The sequence below is a fragment of the Camelus ferus genome, chromosome 11 (genome assembly GCF_009834535.1).
Source record: "Camelus ferus isolate YT-003-E chromosome 11, BCGSAC_Cfer_1.0, whole genome shotgun sequence".
NCBI classification, from domain to species: domain Eukaryota; kingdom Metazoa; phylum Chordata; class Mammalia; order Artiodactyla; family Camelidae; genus Camelus; species Camelus ferus.
Genome location: NC_045706.1, coordinates 8,064,465 through 8,081,028, shown reverse-complemented (window position 1 = coordinate 8,081,028; position 16,564 = coordinate 8,064,465). Strand labels below are relative to the sequence as shown.

General features: G+C 41.7%; 1 long non-coding RNA gene across 2 annotated transcripts in view; it reads left to right on the top strand.

Moving 5' to 3' along the window:
• Positions 1–275: 275 nt before the first annotated feature.
• Positions 276–16,564, top strand: part of LOC116666946 — a 40,242-nt gene continuing 23,953 nt past the window's right edge. The window contains exons 1-3 of one of the 2 annotated variants that reach the window (XR_004323749.1): positions 276–3,017; positions 4,818–4,954; positions 7,394–7,516. This is a non-coding gene — a long non-coding RNA (uncharacterized LOC116666946). The other variant, XR_004323750.1, reaches the window with a different exon arrangement.

Below are 16,564 nucleotides of genomic sequence, written 5' to 3'. Positions count from 1 at the left end.
CTTTAAATCATTTTTAATTTCCTTAATCAATGTTTTATATTTCTCAGTGTATTAAATGTTTCACCTCTTTCCCCAGGTTTATTCCTATTTTTTGATGCAATTTTAAAAGGGATTGTTTATTACTTTCCTTTTCTGATATTTCATTGCTAGTGTAAAGAAACTCAGCAGATTTCTGTATGTTAGTCTTGTATCCTGCTACCTGGCTGAATTTGTTTATCAGATCTAGCAGTTTTTGTGTGGAGTCTCTAGGGTTTTCTATATATAGTATCATGTCATCTGCAAACAGTGACAGTTTTACCTCTTCTCTTCCAATTTGGATCTCTTTTATTTCTTTGGCAATAAATTTTAAAATCACCACGTGTACTTCATGTGTTGTTTGTACTCAAATTTACCATTCTGTGTAGACACCAGGATATCCCACCAGCCGAACTCAGTGGAGAGAACCACTCTGCATGGGTTTGTGCCATTACCATTTCTTTTCCATCTAGGGAGCATCTGCCATTTCAGTATCTTGAAAACCAATAGATTTGAAGAGGATGCAGACTGCACTGGACAGGAAACCATTATTAAAAGGAAAGAAAATTTAGCAAAGAGAAGTATGGAGGAAATGAGCTTGAGGGAGGCAGAATAGGTGGAAACAAGCAAGCAGCTGGAGTTTCTCCTTCTTCGGAGGAAATTTCAAGATGAAAAAGCATTTTTGTCTTCCTGGAAAACCTAATTGGCTGGCCTGATACGTGAGAAGCCAGCTCGCGGATCACTTAGTACACCAAATATTCTGGTTTCCCACCAGCCACCCAATCTTTTTGATGAGCAGAGCTTTCTTTTAAGTAAACATTTAAGGCCTAATTGGATCATTGGTGTGGTGTCGCAGTAATTAACTCCCGGCTTGGAGTAGTTACATAAATGAAAGTCTGAGCAGCACCCAGCACTGCGGGGAAGTCAGAGAGGGCCTGTGGGAACCAGCCAACGGGACATATGCACAATTGTTCTCAGTGATGAGGAAGAAATAGCAGGAATATCTCCAGGATACGTGGTGTGTTGTACAGAGATTTGAGGAAAAAAAAAAAATCTCAACAATGGCTGACTAGTGATTAAGGCCTTATTATTATGCTTAGCTAAGAATAGATGAAAATGACCCCCAAAGAGAGAGTGCAGTGTTCTTATTGATTTCATGTCCCATTCACTGGTTAAGACTGGATGCAGAAAGCAACGTGAGCTATTTTCAGCCTAACAGAGGAATTCACCGTAAGGCTACGGGGGTATTTTGCTGGAACCCAGGATCAATACAGCTCGACTTCTGGGAAGGAGTGATTTGGGAATGGGAAAATTTGCTGCAGTTTCTTCACAATCTCCTGTCTCTGTTCCCCGTAGCTTGCCTCACTGCCCCCCCCCCCAGAAGTTTTCTCCATGGCTGTTCTGGTAAATATCTAACTATCAGCTTTCTGGGGGGAAAATAAAGCCTTGATCTGGAGTGTTTGCCAATTTCCATGGTGTAAATACTCCCACTGTGGCTGAGTCAAAGCTCCTGCATGAGGTGGAGCTGGGCAGAGATGCCCAGGAGCACACCATTATACAGAGTTTCCACCACACAGTGCATGGATGTAAGTACTCTCAAGAGCATAGATAGAATAAAATATAAAGTCATAATAATAATGTCAAATAATAGGAAATGATTAAGAAGTGATATGTTGAGTATTCATGACCTTTGTTTTTAATACAATTTATTTAGTTGTAAGGCTATGTAATTTGATTTTTAAAAATGGCTGTGCTAAGAGTTTTGGCTCGAAAAGTTCCCTGTGGTTTAATAGTCAGCTTTTGTGAGCTGGTACATGTGAGCACATCACTGGCTTCTCACTTAAGTGCATAACATAAAGCAGCAGGGCCCGCCCCACAGCTCCCGTCCCTAACAACCTCAGGCCCAATTCCACATTCCAGGGAGAGAGGATCTGGTTGGTTGAGACTGTGTCAGGTGTTCTTTTTGGCCAATCAGCCCTGGCTGAGGGTGGGGTGGAGGCTTTTCTTTCCAGGAACGGGCAAGGATACTGAGTGTGTTGCAAGAATTTCTAGTAGCTTCTATGTCCATGGGGAATATTCAGAGGGTAGCATTCAGGATTTATTATGTACTGGACACTTTACAAATATTTTCTCATTTTGTAGTCAGAATTCTGTGATCTGGGCACTATTGTTCCCAATTTACAGATGAGGAAACTGAGGCCCGGAAACATTTAATGACTTGCTGCAGGTCACACAGGTAGTAAATCACAGAGTTGAAATTCATATTCAAGCCCATCCTTACCTCCAAAGCCTGCTTTCCACCAACCAGTTGTTTCTGATGGGAAGAGATCCTGCAAATGGGACACTTGACCCACAGTGATAAAGTTCCTGACCCTGTGGAGGGATCACAACAATTGGGAAAGAGAAAAGGGGTCAAAAGAAGAGAGACTGAATGAGAGATACGAGAGCAAAAGCATGTATTATTTTTACCCAAAAAAACCCAATCTCTCTGCGGCTGCTTCTCTTTTTTCTTCTAATCTCTGAGGGTCAGGAGGCAGATACTGGCTTCATTGTAATTTAGGGTTTTACTGCAGATCAAGTTGAGTTGAATAGGGGTGTGGATGTTCATTTTTACCTTTTCCATTGTTTGCCTTCCCTGGTCACTTTTGTGTGTTCCTGCCCCCAGGTATTGGGCACAGTTAATTCTTCCTGCAATTAGTATTCATGGTCAGCTAAGCAGAACTAATGCAACAAACCATTTTTACTTTGAAGGTTATATTACATGTGTCCAAGCTCCCGCGGAAAAGGCTCTTTATGAATCAGATATTCTTGACTATCTCTAGGAATTTAATTTTCCCTTTTCTGAATTTTCAAGCCTGCCTATTGAATTCTTTAATGTGATTCTCCAGGAAGCACCCAAGCCAGACAGACAACCGGATATAGCCAAATTGTTGGTATTTTAAAAATCTTTTCTTCCCTGGAGGTGCAAGTCAAGAGTACATGCCCCTGCTTCTTTTAGAGTGGTACGTGTCTCTTCTTTTTACTGGTTCCTTTGATATATGTATATTGTTCCTATCAATCATATTAGTAAAAAAAAAAAAAAGATGCGCATATATTTAAAATAAATACAAGGAGGGTGCTGAGAATTCTGAGTTCTGAACCTTTCAAAACTATATTCAGTTATTGCAGGTAATTTCCCAGATAGCAGAAGAAGCAAGAAATATTCTTTTTAAAAATCCTTAAAATTATTTTTTAGAATAGCAAAGTGACTTCTTTATACTGAATGCCTGATACCAATTAATACTTTAAATGGTCAAAAATGGTCAGAAAATTTGTTTAAGCAGCTTTGGAAAAATCCTAATGACTCCAAAATGATGGTGTAAATCAGCTAATTTAGCATTATTTAAATGTGGTTTAACACAGTGAACACATACAACCTTCAGCTATTCAGCTTTTACAATGTGCTGATTTTGTCCCATTTTCTTTCTTTTTTATTTTCTATATGGTTAAAATTAGCATCAGATTTTCAAATAATGCTCTTCAGAGTTTTACATTACATATAAAACAAAAAATCTAGGAAGAAGTAATATCTGATTTTTTAAAAAAGATGCCTTTAATTCTTGGTTTCTGAATCTTGACATCAGATTTTGTTTATGTTTTTCTTTTCAGACTAAAAGATTTTTAATTTTTTTAAATTTGCATTTCTCCTTTTGTCAATAGTGAATCTTATGTCCATAAGACTGTGTTTTCCATTTTGCTTTGACCACTAGGAAGCTCTGACCCAAAATTGTGGCCAGCTTCTAGCACTTAGAGGGGTGTATGAACCCAGCTCCCCTCCACACCACCCCGACTTAACTTTTTCTCTCTGATTTGTTAAAATTTTGTTTGTGGATGTCTATATGCCACCTACTTCCCTCTTCCACTTTTAAAAAACATTAAATGGAGTGCATGAAGTATGCAACAAAAAAATTGCTCATTGGGAAAATGGTGAAGCCCCTAAGAAGGCATCTTTCATTTTCCTTCTGGGGTTGCGCTCTCCCACCTGGCTGCCTCTCACTTAGGGTTTTTCATTTACATCTCACTCTAGGGTCTCACCCAGAGCTGGGCCCTCCAGTGCCCGATGGGGAGGGCAGTGTGAATACAGAGTTGGGGGTGATACGGTGGCTGAGGAGGGCTTAGCAAGGAGGCCCAGGAAACTCACTTTCCAAAGAGCTCTTACACGTAACGGGAGGAAGCAATTCTGCTATTTGTGAATGAAGTCTTCTTCGAGCCAGGTCTCTGGAGCGCAGTCTTGGCACATGCAACAGGGGCCTTCTGGGCTCGTTGGGCGGGGTGGGGTCTTCTGCCCCCAGCCTGGAGATTATAGTCTGCAAACCCTCTTGTGGTGAATGTGCTGTTTCCATCTCTGTATACGTATGCGTGTGCACACTTTAAAAGCCCCCCTCCTTACTTCCCTCTTCTTTCCCCACCAGTTTTCCTGTGGAGGTGGCTCCCCGCCAGGGCCACCAGAGACCATGTTCACTTTGAGTCTGTGTCTGTCCTTGTCCTGTTCACGCACTGCCCTCATCTCAGGGGAGGAAGACAGGTCTCCTTGGGAAAAAAATACCTGTTTTCCCTAGAGGATTTGCTTAAAAAACTATGGAAAGCTACAGTTGCATCTGGAGAAAAAAGGAAAGTGGAGTTTTCTCTCTTAAAATCTGTTAGGTTAATAAGACACCTAAACAAACAAACATATAAAATGCAAGGCCATTTTTTTTTCTCTGATTAAAGTATAGAATTTTATTGAACACACCAGATGATCATGGCTCTTTTTCCTTCCTGAGATTATGCATTTCAGACGCATAACGCAGTCCATCGACTGTTCATTTCTCAAAGAAAAAAAAAAAAAGACGTCTGTTGGTGGATTTCTTCTCAAAATGCGTGCTTCGGACAGCAGAAATTTCTGACGAGTCAAGTACAGGTGATTAAAGCTTGCAATGTAAATCAGTTAACATCTGTAATTTCCCTTGTTCTCTAATGCTATTAGTTATTTAAAGGGTAAAAAAGGATGTTTTACTTAATTTTTTTGAATCTTACTAGGTACCCGTAGCTTAACTTAATGATTTGTATAAGTGATAGTAATTGCTGGGACTACAGTTGAGTATTATTAGCTATAAAATGAACATGGTTATATGTCCAACAGAACTAGCAAGGGACAGAAATGCAGTTGTATCCAAGAGAAAATAATTACAGCAATAATCAGTGTAATTCATGATAATGGCTGAATTGAATTTCACACCATAGCTCCAAGCACTTACATTTAATGAATGTAGTTTGTGCTTGTTTACTAAAAAGGTTTTTAGCAGAAAATCGATAATGTAACTTCAGTGTTTCTAATTGCAAATGCAATTATTTTTTTTTAAAGCAGTGGTTCAATAAGGATTTTGTAGAGAAAATTGAGGTATGTGAGTGCTGCAAATGCTGGCGCTTTAATTAGTCTACCTGTACATTAGTGCCATGGTGCCTTAATATCTATTTATTACAACATATTGATTAAAATGGATTTGTATTCAATTTTAAGGCTAGCTAATGTAATGGACATTGAAACTTTTCTGGAAGCATTGGCTGGGATTACAACATGTCATTGGGTAATGAGGCTTTCCTTCAAGAGGTGATTTCAGAGATCATCCTCCAACCCCGCTGGTGGGGCCAAGGAGGGGAGGGCCTGGACACGTGCTGTGCTGGTTTCCAAGGAGCGAGTGGCAGGGACACGTGTGGCTTTCGGTAAAACAGGAGGTGGGTGGATTTTATCTTGTTGTTACAGATTCTTGCTTACTTGGGTTAACTTCTGTTGGTACCTTTTCCAAGCCCAAGATACGCCTAAAAGGGTTATGCTGGGGTTGACAATCTTCTCCAGAGTCAATCCTTTGGTCAGATGTCTGTGTTTGGAGATCCCAGCTAGTCCAGCATGAACCCCTCATTCTGAAGAACCTGGAAAAACACATTGTCTCAGGTCTCAGGCCCGTGTTCACGTCTCACACTGATGTGAACGGATGGATCAGTGTTCTTTGCCTACCTGGATCCTTTTCTCAAAATGAACTTGGAGTCGCCCCTTTCCTCCTCTTGAATGGTTGTCATGGTCACCATCACATCACCACCACCACCACCACCATCATCCTCTTTCTTGATGTCTTTATCTCTGTGGCGTGTCTGTTGGATGTGTGATACAGTCTTTCTAAGCATTACTGGAGCTTTAGTCCACAAGTTGGGGGAAGACCCAGCTCTTGTGGAGCCAAATGGCCTAAATTCTAAATATATTCCCTGAATTGGATTTCTAACCTTGCTTTGGTAATATCCTGGTGTTTCTATCCCAAAACCAAATTAATTTTTTTGTGTGTTCAAAAATATATTGTATTTATTTTTGGTTAAAATCAGAAATAATCCAATGCAACTATCAATTTTTGCAAATGAAGATGCTGAAGCACAGAGAGTGATAAGATTTGCCCGTCCCACAAAGTGGCAGAGTCAGAAATAGATGCCAAGTCTCCTGATTCTTCAAAACAGAATTAATTTTAAACTTGAATATTTTGCACGGAGGGAAGGAGTGGGGTTGTGTATTACAGCTTTATAACCAACGTGGATATGCTGTTGAAATCCGAAAGCTTTAAGTGCTGGCTCATACAATATTGCTAGGAGTCCAAGTGAGAAGCAAGCATCCCAACAAACCTGAGCTCCCACAGGGTCTTCTGTCATGCTTTTTTTAAAAATGAGCCCCCAGCAGGAGGCCAGTTGAATTTCTAGACCACCATGACAAGGCCTGGGGTGCTAGCTTTGTGGATTACTGTCCCCTACCTTCCAAGGGCCAGCTAGCCTCCCAGCACCTCCAGGAGGCCTCTCCTAAGAACCAGGGCCTGTGGGTCACTCCCTCCTCTGGCTTCCTATGGTGTATCTTGTGTTGGGGGGCACCTAATTAGCGCTTCTTATGAGCCATGCAGTGTGCTGGGGACATCACACGAATCATGTCCTACTTTTACAACAGCCCTTTGGGGCAGGTGGTATTGTTCCTCCCATTTTCCAAATGAGGACACTGAGGCTCAGTGGTGTTAAGTCAATGGCTCAGACTCAGATGGCTAAAAAGTTGATGAAGAAGCTAGAGTTCCAAGTGTTTCCTGGGAACACTGGCTTCCTGACTCCTTGGTGTCTGTCCCATGTGGTCCACATCAACTCTACCTTCTACTATTAGGTTGAGTCATCAGAGGTGCATATTTTCATTTCTGGGCTAAAAGTTAGATTTCTCTACTCCCTTTCCTGCCACCTCCCTCCACTCCTGGTATCCTGCCCCTAAATCAATAAATGTTGGGTAAGTGAATGATGCGACAACTTGGGTGAATCTGACTTGATCATGTCTTTCTTTACACAGAGAGCACAGCTGCCGTCCATGTCGGGTGTGAGCCTCTGCTCCGTCTCTCTGGATCCTGGAGGCCAAGCATGTGACCCATGTCCGTGTGTTAAGACCCAGCTGACACCTGCACAACAGCACCAGGTATGTTGCTTTTATCTTCATGCGCGCATCCCGCAGAGTCAGTGAGATGAAAAAACCCATGCGAAGCAAGTATTTTGTCAGGGCTGAATGGGGTGGGAAGAACATCAACTGTGGGACCTCTGGGGAGCCCCTTCCCTTCCTGAGCCTCAATTTGCACATCTGCAAAGTGGAGCTAGTGGTCCCTGCCCTGACTCCCTCCTGGGCTCGTTTGGCAAGGCTCAGCAGGAGTGCGATATTCTCCCTGCATTTTGGAAACTGTAAAGGGCTTGGCAAGGATAAGGCCATCTAATTAAGGAGGAGGATAAACAAAAGCCACCAGATGACTGGGGTTTCTGGTAGTGAACTCAGTCCCATCCAAAGGGAAATACCCTACAGGTGCCTCATCCTTTGCTGTCCCCTAATGAGGAAACAGCCCAAGCCTTTGTAACTAGAGTCATTAATCTGCGAACTAAAAAGTTAATGGCCAGCCAAGCTTTCTTCATCCTTTTTGGCGCATGGTGTATATTCAATATGGCTCCACGGAGCCAACCAGAAGCCCCTGCTTGACGGAATGATCTCCGTTGGGCTGGAAAAGACAGACACCCTGACTGTTTGACCAACAAATGTATAGAAAATAGTGGCTGGTAAGTAGCAATTATGTAATAATCTTATCCAAAGAAAATGTGGGCTCAAATTAAGATGATTTCACCAGGAAAACATTAAGGTGTACAAAGAGTTCTTAATAAATAGAAATAAATAGTGCGGGGTTTGCGCCATGGTTATTTTCGATGGTTATCTGCCCTCGCCGCTGCTGTTCGGGCTGCATTTTCCGCGGGGCTCAGAGCAGCATTTTGCTCTACAAAAACAACTAGCTCCTTCCCAGCCAATGATTACTTGTAATTATGCTTTCCCCTGCTATTATTCTAATAGACCTGTCATGTTGCTTGAAGGACTCTGGCGTTTGGAATATACGATGGCTTTTATGGATGGACTGCTGGAACACTTAATATAGCTCTATTTTTGAATTATCAAGTTCTATCCTTTTGAAGTCTGTGTTAGTGGAACTCCTATTTATGAGATGTGCTGTGCTTAAAGGTTTGCTATTGATAAAGAGGTCCAACAGAGCCTTTATCGTAAGCACGGCAGCATTCTCCCTGAGAGATAAATAGCAGTGCTAAAAGGTATGGTGTGTACCTAGGCTGCAAATTACTAGCCAAGTACCTCGTAACAGTGTACTTCAAAAATACCTTTATGCTTCTTGTTTGTTCTCTTTTCCATAGAGATGAATGACATTTCTTAAAACATAGAGGGGTGGATGCATGCTGGTCATCACTGGTCATCAACATCACTCGGGCTGGAGGAACGTGTTTGTTCGGGCGCAGGGTGGCTGGGCTATATGCATACGCGTGGCTTACATCCTCTGTGCTGGATGTTTCAAGAATTTAACTTGTTTTAAGTTTCTTTAATTTAAAGGTGGGTATAGCTGGACTCAAGCACTTTTTGGAGTCGGATGAGAGTTTATAAACAGGGATGACTGTTGTGGGGGATCTAGAAAACCCTACTGAGGACTGAGCAAGGGCTGGCAGCTGGTGTCTTTGGGTAGTGATATGTGCAAAGGGTGGGCGGTGGCATTTGGCTTCTGGCAGAAGGGGCTGGCAGCATGCAGAGATCTTAGAAGTGGGTGGCCTGCTGGAGAAGTTGTCATCAGAAGTGGTTCCCAAAAGTCTGATATCTGGGCAACTTGACCACCAGCTGGGTGAAAGTTTCCTTTAGTTGTTCAACCAGGTTGTTCTTTTGTGGAGCCAAAGTTGCAGGCATTTGAGGCTGAAGTAATTGACAAGGCAGGCACTTTCTTTGGCCTTGGGTAGCTGTCACACGGGAAGACATCGTGCGGTTCACACACGCAGGAATTTGGGGTCAGTGGATGGTCTGGCTGCCTCATTGTGTATAGAAATGCATCTCTGATACTCCAAGGTTCTAGCAAGCATCTCGGATGCAGACAGAAATCCCTTGGCAGCTGACATCAAAGACACAGAAGCGGGACTATGGAGCAGCCTTTGACCGCTGCTAGAATTTGCATCGATTCCCCAAAGAAGGCAGGCTGCTGCTCTGGAGTGTTTGCCTGGTGTTTTTCATTTGGAACCTTCATGCGTCAGACCCTGACTACACACTGCCTGTCTAATTCATCTTCACCCATATATTTTACCATTACGGATAGCCTTCCCCTTAAGCTTGTCTATTTACTAGCTGGTGTGACAGATGACAGCGACTCTGAGCCATGTTAGATGGCATTTGTATGGCTCCGATGCCAGAAGCATTCTAAGCGGCGGTGTTGCATATTTATTGATCTCCATATTCCCGATAATCTGATGCCCGTCACATTTGACAACATTATGTGGAGAGGTCAGCTAGACAGGGCTAATGAAACTGTTTCCAAGATGGATGTTGTTTTCCACAACATTACCCTTGCAAATAGCTGTCAGTGGGGCATTTCACTGTCGGGCCAGGCATTTGAGGATTTTTTTTTTTTTAATAGTTGGTGTTAATATTAAACAAAACCTGAAGCTATTAAATCTTAGTATTTATATACAATAGAAAACATGGATATCCTGGCATCTTTCCAAATGAAAATCTTATTAACAGACATGGTGCTTGTGGCAAAGCAATTGGAGATTGGCTTGGCTGTCGAAAATGTTTGACGGATTAGCTTGAGATGATATGAAGGGCCAAATGGGAACTGGCTGAAGTCTGGAGGATTAAACCAGCAAATAGAAAGGCTGGCTGCAGACCAGAGGCACGTGGTGCTTTTCTGACCGTGTTTCCAATCTTCCACACTGCTGCGAACAACCAGCACAAAACGCGCTCGGATTTAGATAAAGATTTACAGGGAAAAAGAAAGAAAAGTATGAAATAGTGTTTGCAAAGAGGATCCCATTTAACGAAATGCTGCATGTGAATTAATGACACAGGAAATGCACCGGGAGCAGTAATGAAAATATTAAAGATGGGTTTTCCGCACCTGAATCCAGAGGTCTTTGAAAACCCAGCAAAGGGACAGTTAGAGACTTTCTCACTATCTGTCCTGAGGGTCACTGTGTTGGACAGTGAACCTGATGACTCTTCTAAAGAATCCATCCTGGTTTAATTCCAGATGGATATATATTGGTTAAAGATTCACCGAAGAGTCATAAGCAGCTATGTACTGATGTGATTTTTGAGAAATTTGTTGCATATCTCTGTAGGGCCACTGAGAATTTTGGATTCTTTAAGAAAAACATGGTCAATCTTTGGTCTGAAATGCACTATTTTACAAAGGTAGGTATATTTAATTGGTTTCTTCGTGACAATGTTCCTCTTCCAACTCTACTTCAGAGTGGACACAAACAAGGATATATAATGGAATTAGTAGTACTTGGCTACTGGCTCATCCAGAACTTTGTCAACAATGAATTCATTTATTCAGTGCTAGCATTCAGGAACACAAATCCACCACATTGCTTATAGTCACAAAAACTGAAGAACTTCTCAACTTGTTTATTTTGTAGGGTTGGAGGAAGGATGCCAGAGAAGAGGTGATTAACTATTGTGCCTTTTCCTTTAGTGGATCTCTGTACCTCTTTCCATCACGGCCTTTTGCATTGTGTTGAATGAAGAGGTAGAAAAGAATTGACGAGCTCGAGAGCAGTGAAGTTCATTGCTGGGCAGATGCTTCTGTTCTTTTCATTTGGAAAGCTTGCTTCTCCACGCCCCCTCCTCCGCTCTCATGGGATATATACACCATTAAGAGAGCATGTTCTCTCTTTGACAAACACCTAAAAGTAACAGAGGAAACAAAGTCCGGTAATGGCAAAAGTTAGCTCCAAGTAAGGAAGACTGGTACAGCATGCTGCCTGCAATTTGAGAGACACAATTTTCTTTAAAGAAAAACATCAACCAAAAAGTCATACGTGAGAGATGCAAGTTAAAGCTACCCTAGGCAGCTTTAATTTAGGCATGAGCCAATTACCTGAATAGTAGTTGCTATAGTAACTAGTAGATAATACGGCATTTATGTTGCTATTGAGATATCTTGTACTTTACCGGAATAAGAAAAAAAAAAAAAGACTTCTAGGAGCAAAAAGACACTATGTGAAGGGAACATTTCTCATAACCATTTTACTTCTTCCATTTTACTATTTATTTGTGATGAAATGGGCATGTACAATTACAGGTAACCTGGGGTTGGTTTGTTGTTATTGATATTTTCCTGAAATGTCCCTTTAAAAGCCCAATCCCTAGGGCATCTCTGAAGGAGTCCTGGTTGTCATCTTGGATGGCCAACACGGGGAGAATTCTGTGGTGGGCCTGACATTCTGCAAGGTGTAGGCCAACATGGGTCAGCTCAAGGTGAACCCAACGGTCAAGAATGCCCAAGAATTCAGATGCTGTTGGAGGCTGTCATGTTATGTCTTTAATGTTATGCATCATGGGGTATTTGGTGGTTAGTGCGATTTTAGAAAGGATTTGAGATCCTTTCTGGAGACAATTACAGTTTCTCAAGGAGGACTTGTGATGAATGAACTGCAGTTGTCTCACATCCAGGGCTGAAGCTGATGGAGAGGCAGTAGAGAACAGAGGAATGCGGGCAGTTGCCACTTTGCTGTGTGCGGGAGTCTGGCAGGCTGACCCTAATAACTCAGGTCCCAGTTTGGATTTGGGGGCCTGTCTGCTGACTCCATGACAACTCCCCCAGCAGTTGCTCTGCCTTTCACTGCTATATAGTACCACTTCCTAAACTGGTTTGGGGAAACTCCGGGTGCTACCAGACCTTTCAAATTCTTAAAGCAAAATTGATTTACATTAATTTAATTTAAAAACTCATGTCAATTAGGGCTTTTTTCTTTGGGGGTAGAATAGGGGATTATTAAGAAGGGGAAATTCAGAGGTAGGGTCCCACCAGCCCCAAATGATCATAGTGATGGAAACAAAACTTGACTGCATCGCGATGTCTCCATCTGTACATACTCCTCACTTCACACTCTTCTTAAGCAATTTTCTCTCCACAAGATGACACAGAATAAAGTAAGCATTGTCTTTGAAGCCAGAAAACCTGAGTTCGAGTCTCAGTTCTGCCATTTCCTAGGATTGTGGCCTAAGGGAAGGAATCTGTGAATATTTCTCATTTGTAAAATGCTCCTAATAATACCCCCCTGATCAGCAGGGACTGGATGAAGCTAAAACACTCTGGCTGAGCATCTGGCTATGACTTCCATCTCTTGACAGCTGTTCTGTATTCCCACACCTGCGCTGGCCAGTCCCAGATGTCAGAGACTCATTTGATTTCTCTGGCCTCAGTCTTCTCATCTGCAAAATGGTATCCTTGGCCTTGCCGGCCTCAGAGATGCCCTGCTGCTCTTCACATTCTGCGATGATATGGCATAAGCTTTCCCAGGTTCCTAAATGTTGTTCCCTTCTGAGTCTTCATGGCCTAATGCAAATTCATCTTCTTTTCCTGAGTTTGAAGAGCTGCTTAACTGAAAAGTTGGTTTGAAACGAAGTCTTGTATATATCACAGGCATGGCTTCTGGTCTGCAAGGAACAGAAGAAATCAATTTGAGCTTTTTGCCTTTAGGCTGATAATGTGTTTTAATTCCCATTTTACAAATGAAACAATTGAATTTTCTGGAGCTTAAGTGACCCATCCAAGACCTCACCACCCTCAGTATTTTGGTAGCCCCCACCTGCTATATGTTTAATCTCCCAGGGGGTTCACCAGAAGGGGGCAGTTCCAAGGAAAAGTGTTCAAAGGGGGAGGCCAGTGCATGCATCTTTCCTCAGTTACTGTCAAAACAAACTGCATCACCCGAGAAGCAGATGGTGGGCCAGGAACCCACAGGAGGTGGCAGGAGGGAGAGAGAGGGGCATTGAACTGTTTGAAGAGCAGTATTTGGTCACCTGATTCATAATTCCCATCTATCTCCACAGCCCTCAGTACCTGAGACCCTTCAGCACCTCACCTCGCACCATTGCCTCCAGATTGCAAAACCCATTAGACTGTGAAGTAAGCCGAGTAGGAATCAATTTTTTGTCTAGCCCCTGAAATTCTTTGGAATAATATGTCAAAATGGTTATCTCATCTGTTGCGATTGGCTTGAAAATATCAGAATTTCTGTGGATATTTATGAGATTTCCATGTACCATCTGGCTCTCGCCATGTGAGGGTGCCTACACAGATGCCTGGATAATGTATAGGGAGCCAAGCACGTTTATTTTTACAGAGGGTAATTATTACAGCCTCTCCTTCCTGAAATGAGCCTTTTGTTTTATGTTTTCAGAGAGAACTTGTGAAATATTAAGATATTTTACGGCCTTAATGTTCTGAATTGTTTGCCTCTCCATATTGCAATCTAAAACTCATTAACAGTTGAACAATTTAATCAGAATGAATCAAGTTGTGAAAAGGATACACAGGCAGTTCACATAGCCATAAAGCATGGCTGAAACTTTTCTGAACAGCTTAATAAAACTTAGAAGGCAGCAGGAAATAAATGATTATCCTGGACAGTATCAGGGTAAACAGAACCTGGAGCCATGAACTTGGTAATTGTTCTTTCCCACTCAGCACATTTGCCAAGGCTTGGTCTTAATTCATGGGATGGACCAATGAGGATAGGGGTTTAAGTTGCCAGTCCTTCTGTAAATTCTTTCTCTTAATAATAAGCACGATCAAGGAGGCAAAGCGAAAGTGGGTGCATTAAGCCTGACTTCAAATTCCAGAAGTTTTCCTTCACTACAAATAGTCCCCAGGGACGCCGGGAGGCTCCAACCCACAGTTTCTGGGGAAGACCTCAGTTTCAAGATGGACTTATTCATTATACTTTATAAATATCATTCATCCCAGAATTCTCTCTGCAGAGGTAGGCAAGTGTGTTTTGTGGAAATGCGTGTTAGTTTCATTCCTCAGTTTGGGTTGTATCTACATCAAATACTGTCTGACAGAGTTGGCTGTATTATGCATTTGAATTCAAGGCCATCAGTAGAGTGACCAATGTGTCCTTGATTTTCCAGAAACCAGAGACCCTCAGGCAAATTGGAATGGTTGGTCCCCAGCGAAAGCCCCAACTCCAGATATTTCCTGGTCTCAGTGCCTGAAGTTACTCTCCCTTCCAATTTAAGAATTATGCCTACAGCTTCTCAATCAGATGATTATCCAGAATTGTTATATATGTGTATATATACACACATGTATATATATACAGTCATATGTATATACACACACATATACATACATATATATATATGTATATATATATACTTTGTTCTTGTTCATAATTTTTATCCCGTCTTCTTCTGAGAATGAATTGAAACATCTACATATAGGCTTCCATCCTATGTCAGGGTATTTGAAGTTTCCCCATCCCTATGTGTTCAGTGAAAACTTGTAAAACAACAAAATACTCTACTGTTTTGATACTATAAATTCAAATTGCAACCTCTACACCATGCCTTTTTTGTTACTTTGTAATTTGCACCAGCAAAGCACCATTGCTATTCAGCACAGGCTCGTGGGTCCCAAGTAGTGAAACCCTTACAGTCTTGTCACTTTGCTTTCTTTCTCATTATTAAGATTTCACCTTCAGGGTTGAGTTTGTTGGACAGACACGGGCTTCTCAACATCTGATCTGAAACATCCGATCTGACGCTTTTGACCTGTTCAATCAGAGAATTCTAACTCTACCACCCCCTGGCTGTGTCACTGTGGACAAATTCTGTCCCACATTATGCCCCAGTTTTCTCATTTGAGAAGTGGAGTTGGTAAGACTGAGGCTGTAGAGTTGCCAAATGGGTCGCCATAGCTACAACCCTAACCAAAGTCCTAAGGGCTGAGTGCTTTGGTGTGCCAAAACATGCGTGGCCGTGATTTGGCGAAGTCTAAATGGGCGCTGTGGGCTGATCTGGTGGGCAGGGGCCCATTGCTGGCTGGTTGGGGGTGTGCTGATTCTAGTGTAAGTGCAGACCCTGAGCCCACAATTTCAGGGGCACCTTATGGCCCATGGTCAAAAAGGCACCGTCAGAGAAAGGGCCAGCTCAATTCTTTACGAATTATTTCTGGGCTTGTGGAATGTTTCAAGTTCAAAGTCAAGTTGATTGTTTTATCACAGTTTGTATACAGAATAATCCTTTCCCAGTTCCTTACTTGAGATTTTGTTCTACCTGGGTTTACTTCTGAATACTTTCCCTAACTACCCATCATTGAATTAATCAAAATTTGGAAGTGACGTGTTATTTCCATTTGTTTGATGGCTACCCTTAACATTTTAACATGCATATTTATATTAACAAATAATAAAGTTTCTCAGTATCTTTATCCTTCTTCTAAACTATGAGGTCATTAAAACTTTACACGTATCCAGCAGTAACAATGAACGCTTTGGCAATGTTATTTTATCTGTCCCATTATTACCATTGTTATTATCATTATGGAATATTTTATAGCAAACCCCAGATATCACGTGTCACCACTTAGAAATACCTTAGTTGATAAGAACTTTTTCTCCTTAATATAACCACCATGCCATTATTAGCAAACAAAATTAGCAATAATTTCTTAATATGATCATCTATCCCTTCCATACTTAAATTTCCCCTGTTGTCTCAAAAATCTCTTTTTACAGATGATTTGGTTGAATAAGTGGCCAAATAAGGTCTGCATATCATACTTGTATTTTGAAAAAAATGTAAAATGCCCCATGGCCTGGACTTAGCTGGTTGCTTTTACTTGATGTCCTATGATTTGTTCTTCTATGCCCTGAGGTATTATAAACTCTTGTTTCAATTCAGTGACTACTTGAAATTCAGGACTTTTTGGGTAACAGCCCTTCCGAGATGTTGCCATGTACTGATTGCATCACACCACGAGGCACAGAAATGTCTGGTGTCCCACAGTTTTATTGATACTAAGATTGATCAGGGTTCAGGTGGTATCAGCTACATTTCTCATTATGAACCTCTCCATCAACTTTTCATGTAATGCTTTGTAAAAATTATGGTAAAATATGCATAACATAAAACCTGTCATTTTAACCATTT